Genomic DNA, 10,544 nt, shown 5'->3' on the forward strand with positions numbered 1-10,544 from the left:
CGATGAGACGTCTGCAGTGACTGTTCATCTTGAAGCGCGGTTGTTTCAATTTACTTTCTTTCGCAACTTTTAGATCACACAAACAATCAATCAGCATTGGTTTTATAGTTGACAAGCTTTTAACTCTGCGAGATGGAATTGTGTAGTTTTTAATATGATCACCTGAGTCCAAATCGGGGTACAGGAAGGCTTTTCTTGAACTGGAGGGGTGTTTCGTCAGTACAACAGGTTTCTTACAAAATTTCAAAATGTTTTCTCTTAAACACGTTGTTACTTTTTTTATAAGCAGTATGTTTTGTTTCGACTGCATGGCACCCGAAGTCGTTACAGATGAGTCAGTTCGAACTATCTGAACAAAAGACAGTACACAGGCAGTAAACAGCAGTTTGACCAGGAAAGAGAGCAACATGCCTTGTCCGTGATCTATGTTGCAGTGGTTGTTTTTTCTGTGGAGACCATGCACAAGATAAATTATTATACAACGCAGTCTTGGACATAGATTGTAAGTAAGTAAGTTTATTCAGTGTTTAAGGCCATTGGCCCACATCACATCGTATAAAACACTCATTTGATAAATAAAGTTTCCATAATGAATAAGTACAGGTTGTGCACATATCTCTCATCATGGGTCAAACATTGCATATTTCTGTCACTGGGCCGAGTCAGGCTGGGAGGGATTAACAATTTCCTTTGATGGACAAAGTGTGAACAATAGAAAATAAAGTGAAATTCATCTTCAATTTCATGAGAGTTACACCTCTCACATAAGGGCTAATTAGTTAATAAAACGGCTTTTTAAGAGAGAAAATATTATACTTGAGACAGACTTCTTCCTCTATGTTCTGCACAGAATGATCAACAAGTTTACATTTTACTTCACTGGGAAATAGTCTAGTACTTCCAACTTTTTTTTAGAAAACCAGGCATATCCAAAAGCCAGGGAAAATAATAGGTTTTTAACTTTCGTAGCTCAGTTGACTCTGCTCAGTTCACAGGAACGATATAATTGCATGTAACATTTCTTTGGATATCTGTCATTTTCTAAGTGTATAAGTCTGCACCAGAATTTAATGACCCAATGCTTGTAGTCAGAACATAAGTTGGTTCTTCCCACTTCTCTTTGAACTAAACATGTGGGTGTAGTTTTGCCAAGACCCAAAAGTTGAAAAAGGCTTTCCAGAACTTTACCTGAACATTATCAATCATGTTCCAGTTTTTGATACCCCGAATTTCAGAGTAGTAAAGCAGCATTGGTTTAAGTTTTATATCAAAAATGTTTTTTGTGGTTTGGAAATTTAATTCTTGATAAGAACCGAAAAGCCTTCTTGTTCGAGAAACAATCCGTTGAGCTTTACAAGCCCGATTTTCCAGCATTCGTCTCCAGCATAGACGCAATGAAAATGAAATGCCCAAGTAAATGCCTAGGTTACTGCCTCTAAGATCTTATCTTCCCAATACCATCTTTCAGATCTTTTGAGATAGCCTCTATTTCTAAAAACAACAATCTTACTTTTCTCTGTATTCACTTATAAACCCCACATCTGGCAGAAATCATGTAACACATTGGATTTTCTTTTGTAAACCTCAGAAATTGTCGTCAACAAGACTTAGGTCATCAGCGTACATTAAACATAAAACACCATCATTATCATTGGACAATACCTGTATAGCATGGGTATTTGAATCTGAAAAATGTTTTTTAAATTGAGATATAAACAAAGAAGATAATATAGGGCTAAGTATGCAGCCTTGTTTGACACCTGATTTACATTGGAAGTATTCAGTAATATAAGATTTCATGGATCCTCGTTCATCTGAACAGACTTTAACACATGGAAGAACACTTTGATAAATAATTTTCAAAATGGTATACGTTGGTCCAGAACAGCCAAGACTTCTCAATACTGTCCGTAGTTTTTCTATGTTAACCCAGCCAAATGCCTTTTTAAAAAGTCGACAAAACATACATAGAACCTTCCGCCACGCTTTGAGATATATTTTTGGACAAAAAATTGGAGTGATAATATATGATCTATTGTAATTTCATCTAAAACCGGCATGAGATTCAGGGATGAGGTTACCTCCACCACACCATTGTTGCAGTCTTCTATTCAATATGAATGAGAATAATTTACCTTGAACATTTAGTAAACTAATGCCACTATAGCTATTTACATCATTTACGTTTCCTTTTTTAGTGCAAACTAAATATCATAGACTTGGTTCACTGCTCTGGATAGTTGCCTGTGAAGAAAACTGAATTGAAAAGAGATAGAAGAAATTCAGCCACGTCCTGGCAACCAAATTTGTAAAATTCCGGCGATAGGCCGTCAGGTGCACAAGCCTTGCCAGAAGTTAAATTATTTATAGCCAATACGATTTCGTCTCTTGAAATGGGTGAATTTAACAAATCACCAGGCTCACCACAAGGGAAGGCATGAGACTGTAAGGAAACAGATGATATCAAGCTGGTTGACTCGTCATTTCGATTGGCATTACCAACAGACCCGGAGAGGGGGTTAAGCAAATTCTCAAAATAGACATACCATTCTCTGGGTTTGATAGTATTCTTGGTTACCGGGTTTTTACACAAAAGGATATTGACTTGTTTCCAAAAATCTTTCGAATTGCGCTTCAAACAATTCTGAATAATAATTTGAGTTTGTAATTGTGTATGCTGTGATTTTAAAAAAATTTACAAAGGTTTTTTAATTTCTTTTTCAAAGCTAGGTACTTATCTAATGCTTCATTTGAGTTCCAAATATAAAATTCGTGTAATGCTTTGTATTTTTGCTTTTTTGCATTATAGCATTCATTACCAAACCATGGTGATTAGGATGTATACTTTTTGAACCTTTTAACATCTGTAGATTGCATACAATTTTCTGCGCTTTTAACCCAATTTTTCAACACCACAACAGCATCGTTTGTTTTACCTACGTGGATAAGATCAGAAAATTAATTTGAACACTTAACAGGTTGTCCTCTAATGCCTTTACAAGGTCTTCGACGTATGCGTTGTTCCAAAAACATTTCTGGATATCATATAAAAGGTACAAAACTTCTTGTTCTATTGGGTTCCCATTCGATGCCAGGTGCTGTAAGCGTTAGACAGAGAGGAAAATGGTCAGACTCTGATCTAGGGATTATTTTAAACTCTTCAATTGCATCCTGAAACCCATTCGTGTTTACAATGATCTACGACTGACTTGCCCTTGTTTGCCATGCAAGTGATGTTACCTTTCTCGTCTCCACGTGATCTGCCATTCAGTATTTGAAGTTTGTTAATTTTTACAAAACTCTATACGTTGAAGCCCAAATGCATTTGTTTCTAAATCCCGAGACTTACGACCCATGATATCGAAATCCATATCATCTGAGATAAGATCGTAAGTGTCAAATCCATAAAAAATAAACCACGTTATCCATGACACCGGCCCTAGAAATTAAATCCCCAGCAATCAACCAGGAGCCGTGCATTCTCGGCATTGAGAAGAATAGAACTGATGTGGTGCTAGCGTGTCGTACGAGGCGACTAAATGACGAACCAGGTAGTGACTCCTGAAACAGAATCATCCTGCCTCCAGGTCGGGGGTTGAGTCATGAGGCTAACAACCTCTCTCGTAAAAAGAACTGTTACAGAAACACATACAAGCAAAAACCATTATCTCTGCTTGGGTGATCGTGGATCTTCTCCAAATGGAAAGTTTATGATGCAAGGCGGTGAAATCCGAAAGGAAGCTGCTGGGCAGAAGTCTCCACCATCATCCAAGTCCAAGTCTCTTCGGATCGGCTCGTGGAACGTTAGGACCCTTTATGAGGCTGGAAAAACTGCACAAGTTCTCCAAGAAATGCACCGATACCAACTACACATACTGGGAATCAGCGAGACCCACTTGAACCAGTCTGGACAGAAGCGAATGAAAGAGGGGGAGCTTTTTATTTATTCAGGAAATGACAGTGATGGACCACACAGGGAAGGAGTAGGGATGATCATATCAAAAACAGCTCAAAAGACATTCAGCACATGGGAAGCACATGGTCCAAGGATCATCATGGCCTAATTTGGAACTAAGAAAGAACTCAAGGTAAGAGATGGTAGGAAGAAGGTCATTAACATGAACATCATACAAATGTATGCTCCAACCAATGATGCAGAAGTGGAGAATAAAGATGACTTCTACAACCGCCTGCAGAACATCATCGACAAACTTCCAGGTAAAGACATCAACATTGTCATGGGAGATCTAAATGCAAAGGTAGGTTCGGACAATAGTCACAACGAGGAAATCATGGGCAGACACGGATTAGGAGAGGCAAATGACAACGGAGAAAGGTTCCAAAACTTCTGTACATTCAACAACTTGGTCATTGGAGGTACAATCTTCCCACATAACAGGATTCACAAGGCCACTTGGGACTCCCCGGACGGAACAACGGCAAACCAGATTGACCACTTTTGCATCTCCCGAAAGTTTCGACGCTCACTGGAGGACGTCCGAGTCTTACGAGGAGCAGACGTCGCATCAGACCACCATTTGATCCTTGGAAAGAAGAAACTAAAACTGAGATGACATGCACAAGTCACAGCTGGAAATCGTCTAAAGTATGAAGTGAGTCTTCTGAAAGACCCAGTAAAGAAGAATGAGTTCAAGTTGGAACTGAAGAACAGATTTCAAGCCCTTCATGATATGGATGAATGTGAAGTCAACGAACACTGGGATAAGATAAGAGAGGCAGTAAATGCAACTTGCCAGAGCACCCTAGGACCCAAAGACAACACCAGGAATGAATGGATTTCGCAAGACTCTCTAGACAAAGTCAAAAGAAGAAGAGAGCTGAAGGCCCAAGTCAACAACAACCGTACCCGAACTGAGAAACTCGCTGCACAACAAGAGTACACCCAAGTAAACCGGGAGGTAAAGAATTCCATCAAGAAGGACAAGAATACCTACCTGAATGGCCTGGCCGAAAAGACTGAGAAAGCAGCAACAGACGGGCATTTACGGATTGTACACCAGACTACAAGAACTCTTTCAGGTAGGTTCAGCAAGCCCACTCTACCAGTGAAAGACAAAGAGGGAAAGACTATCTTCAACCCAGAGGGGCAACTTAACCGATGGAGAGAACACTTTGATCAACTATTGAACAGACCACCTCCAGAAAACCAACCAGAAATTCTTCCAGCCAGAAATGACCTCCCAATAGTCACGGAACCACCTTCAAAAGAGGAAATTGCAGCCGCTATAAAAACACTGAAGTCCCACAAGGCAACTGATCCCGACCAAAGACCACCGGAAGCCCTTAAGGCAGAGAAAGATAGGTTTGTGGAAATTCTCTATGCTCTGTTTGAAAAGGTTTGGCAAAAGGAGGAAATACCATCAGACTGGAAGGAAGGCCACCTTATCAAGCTGCCAAAGAAAGGAGATCTCAGCAATTGTAACAACTACAGAGGCATTACACTCCTGTCCATACCTGGGAAAGTTTTCAACAGGATACTCCTGGAGAGAATCAAGCTGGCAACAGATGAGAAGCTTCGAGGAAACCAGGCAGGATTCCGCAAAAACCGATCATGTGTGGACCAGATCGCTACTCTGCGTATCATTGTTGAGCAATCGCTTGAATGGAACTCTCCACTCGTGGTCAACTTCATTGACTATGAAAAGGCGTTTGACAGCGTGAACAGGGAAACTCTGTGGAACCTCATGCGGCATTTTGGAATACCTGAGAAAATCGTCAAGCTTGTGAAGGCCACCTATGATGGAACAAACTGCCAAGTCTTCCACGAAGGACAACTCTCAGAACCATTCCAGGTACAGACAGGAGTGCGACAAGGATGCTTGCTCTCACCTTTCCTCTTCATACTGTCAATTGACTGGGTCATGAAAGAAGCCACCAGAGGCAAACGTAAAGGAATACAATGGATCCCTTGGCAGCAGCTGGACGACTTAGACTTCGCTGATGACCTTGCACTGCTCTCTCACACATATGCTCAGATGCAAGAAAAGACCAAGGAACTCAACAGGCTATCAAGGAGTTTTGGCCTACGTATTCATCGAGGCAAGTCAAAAGTAGAGAAGCTAGGAAAAGTTTCAAGCCCTGCTGTGACAGTGGAAGACACTCCCCTGGAAGAAGTGGACTCCTTTACCTACCTTGAAAGTGTCATCGATGGTAAAGGTGGAACCGAGGCAGACGTTAAAGCAAGAACCGCCAAGGCAAGGTCAGCCTTCAAGCAATTATCAAAAGTCTGGAAAGCAAGCAACATCTCGCTGCGCACCAAGATTCGACTCTTTAACTCCAACGTCAAGTCTGTGCTCCTCTACGGCTGCGAAACTTGGAAGACAACGAAAACAGTACTGAATAAAGTCCAGACTTTCATCAACAGATGTATGAGGAGTATTCTAAGAATTAAGTGGCAGGATAGAATAAGAAATGAAGAACTGTGGGAAAGGACAGGACAAAAGGATATAGAAGTAGAAATAGGACTAAGAAAGTGGCGATGGATGGGACACCCCTTAAGAAAGCCCAGCAGAAACATCACAAGACAGTCACTGCAGTGGACCCACAAGGAGCACAGGGCAGGGGTAGGCCACGGGAAACATGGAGGAGATGCGTGGAAAGGGACATGAGAGAAATGAAGCTCACTTGGAACGAGTTTGGAAGGATGGCTCAGGACAGAGATAAATGGAAGGAGCTTGTATGTGGCCTATACCCTGCCAGGGGTGAAAGGCATTGATGATGAATCAACCAGGGCAAGTTTCCATAGTTTACATTGATCGTTTCCCACCATTCACTATACTGGTCTACGCCCTTCAATAATGTCTCATGATACACAGGCTCGGCCATTGATAAAATGTACCGTGATTGAGTCTGACATATCTGTGATTTATTGGAGAACCGCGGAAGCTGTTTTGCACTTGGCCAGGTGGGTGGAGGAGAGGGGAGGGGCCAGATTTAAAGATGGGTTAAATGCCTTTCTAAGAAACACCTACTGCGTTTTCGTAGGACATGCCCCTCCGAGGAGTTTGGGAGAAAAAGGAGGGGGGGGGGGACCTTTTTGGTCAGTTTCGCCAGACCAGAACATTTTTCTATAGATTAGCAGGAAAGAGAGCCCAACACAAGTCCCGGAACAGTACAGGAAAAAGCTACCACTACCACTTCTATGCCTGTGACGCTGCTGTGGTTTGTGATTTTTTGTATGTTTGTTTTTCGTGGTTTTCTTGTTTTTTTCCTGCAACAAGAAGGATGTGTCTCTTGTTTTGATAGGCAAGCTATATCACATATATAATAGATAGTGTTAAATCAGCAGTGAGAACCCAAGCAGGAGACTTTGCAGGGTTTTTGTCATACGATGCTTTACAGCTTCCTTTCAACTCAGTGACGCTACTGTTAAGTGACAGGTAAGGCTGATTCTTTCAAGCAACCCCGATGTGTAGAATACGCCTGTAAGAATTCTGACAAGACTTGATTGTACCACAGTCAAGCAAGATACAAACTGGGCTCACAGTGTTCCAGCAGTGTTCAAGTAATTGATTTTTTTTGCTAATTCCTTTAAGCCAGTGTACACTGGAACATAACCATTTGTTTAGCCACATTCAGATTATTGCTTGACCAAAATAAGCTGGGTGAAAAGCTAAGATTATCATTATCTTTCTCTTTGCTAAAAATGTAAGCGTTTTAGATTGTTTTCACACAAACATAAAGATAACACAAGAAATAGAGTTCTTGAAAATCTTACGGTATTTACTTTAAAACTAATATGTGTTGTAGCGTGATGAAATCGAGTGCTCGTCAAAATAATATATATTTATTTTAAACGGTAGTTCTCGCCCGTTAGATAACTTTTATCGAATTTCATTTTTGGCTCATTACCTTTAATGTCTATTCAAAAACACATTTCTGTGGGGATTTGACTTTTGAAAAAAAAAGTTGATCAAAGGCGCAAAATATAAACTTTTTCAGTTTCCAAGGACATTCAAGCTTTGGAAATCACCTAATTTTCTCATTGATTCTAATAATAATAATAATAATAATAATAACAATAATGATAATAATAATAATAGATAGCATTTGTATAGCGCAAATCCCCGCTCAACAACAAGCTCTATGCGCTTCACAATCTACACTATTACCCCAGCAGACCTGAGAGCATTCTGAAACAAACTCAACTTCCTGGGAAGCATACAGTGCAAGCAGCCATTTTTAGGCGCTAAAACACTAACATACTGACAAGATCTTTCGCTGTCTATGGCCGGGTACCCATTTCCACCTGGGTGAAGTGAGGAAAATTCGTGTAAAATGCCTTTCCCAAGGACACAATGTCGGGCCCGCGGCTCGAACCCCGACCCCGCAACCTCACGATTACGAGTCCGGTAGCCTAACCACTAGGCCACTGACGCCACAAGGCGACCCCCACCTCTTTCATTTGTAATTATCTCGATTTCTGTTTAAGATAGATTGGTTCTTTTTCATCAAAAGCTAGGCAAATGAAAAAAACTTTAAGATTACACCAATAACGCTAAATGCCTCAAAATTGACTAGAACTTAATTCCATCTCGTTTTGACACATATTAATACAGTTCACATTTCAGAGAATTACGTTTACAACTAATGGTTACCAGGATCCTTGATTCCACAGTGGTGTAAAAGAACGTCGATCAGAAGGTGGTTGAGACTGAGGCAGAGAAAAACCTTTTGACGGAATTGCGACGACCTGCCTGCCTTTTCCAAGCCAAGGACGGTGAACTTGTGGGAGACTGTCTTTTATAGACAAACCCGATTGCAGGAGGTCGGCGGGAGTTCGTTACCAGCAATATGAGCAGCACGACATGCTGTTGATGACGAGGGGGAATGCAGCTCTAATAACCAGCGTGCGTCCTCACAGATAGGCCATTCCACAGATTAATCATAGAAGACAGAATACACACTTAAACTTATTGGCAAATCGGGTACGTTTCTAGAAAATCCGGGTGACAAAGTTTGACAAGAATATCGAGTCAATTATTGGGAAACTAAGATAGGCGTGTTGACGGGCGCATTGGTTCAATTTTGTTAGTCGGTCGCATGGAAAGCGTGTACTTATTTATTAGATTATGAAACATTACCCCCCCCCCCTTTTTTTTTCTTCCAGCAGCTTCATAAAAACGAAGTTAACGTGAAACTTACTCCAGGAGGATTCATATTTCAAAAGTGTGTGCGGGACACATAACATCCTGTTTATTGAGCCACAAATCTCCCAAAGCAGGGGATCCTTAGTGGCCAATTATTTCCTTCATTCGCTTTTACGTTTACCCGTCTTTCGATACTTTCGTTTCAGAACACGTGTGGTGGGACATTTCAGAGACCCATACTCAGCACTTTTTAAGGACACATGAGCAAGTGTTGAGTTCCTGTGTGCTGTCGGCATCGCTGACCGCTTATGATCCCACGCGACCGAGAGAGAGAGAGAGAGAGGGAGAGAGAGAGAGAGAGAGAGAGAGAGAGAGAGGGGGGGGAGAGAGAGAGAGAGAGAGAGAGAGAGAGAGAGAGAGAGAGAACTCTTTCGACAACTATTCACGCCCTTAAAATGACTGGGTTCTAACGTCACTTTTTGCTAGAACAGCGTTACACACTACACATTACTGATACATAAGCCCTGCATACTGTGTCACCGGCTCGAGACCCTGGCCTGTGTTTTTAATTAGGCGCTTTAAAAAAAATCAAGCATTTTGGCTAAAAAACTGAATTTTTAAAACCCATTTTCTCAATACTATGCGACATGAAGTTAGGACCTTGTCATTCTAAGGGCACGTATTGACTGACCAATGTATCCTGCCCTCAAGTCCACGCTGATCAACGACAACACGTGCACTGAACCAGTGTAAGAGGTCTGTCCTACATTGTCTCCACGTCCACGGGAAAGGCACTTTACACAAAATTTCCTCTTTGGTTCTGTCATTTCGGCGAATGACGTTAAGTTCGGAGGTCCCACCTCTTAAATAACCTAAGAGTGTTGATAAGGGCGTTAAACCTATATATACAATTTCACCATTTTTCAGAGAAAGAGGACTGTGAAAATGCTTAACATGATTTCTGAGGACTGCAATATACTCGTACATATTTCCCCAAAAGCAAGAACAGACATATATAGACATTCATTCGTTATTGGGATTCAAGTAACAACGCCGCACGCGCTATGGTGGATTTCGTAGTGTTCCTGCTCTGTGGCTTCAGAAACACTCTTCGCAAATAATCCGCGACGGGTGGTTAAATAGCGCATCACGGTTGACAAAGAAAAAAGACCTTGCCTCGATTCTGGTCAATCATTTACTTCTTTCATGTCGTTTTGTTTCATAGGTGAAGTTACTATTCTTACCATTTCTACTTTCAGTCAATTAATAAAGCCTTTTTGTGGAGGAGGCTATGTAACTGCCTCTGAAGGAATTCTCTGTTGAATAAAGGTTTGAATTGGCTTTCTTACAGATTCGATGACTTCTACGAGGAAGATGCAGCGTTAGTGGAGAAGGGGATGGGGATTGGGGGTTGGGTGGGGGTGGTGTGAAGTG

The sequence above is a fragment of the Aplysia californica genome, unplaced genomic scaffold (genome assembly GCF_000002075.1).
Source record: "Aplysia californica isolate F4 #8 unplaced genomic scaffold, AplCal3.0 scaffold00129, whole genome shotgun sequence".
NCBI lineage: Eukaryota > Metazoa > Mollusca > Gastropoda > Aplysiida > Aplysiidae > Aplysia > Aplysia californica.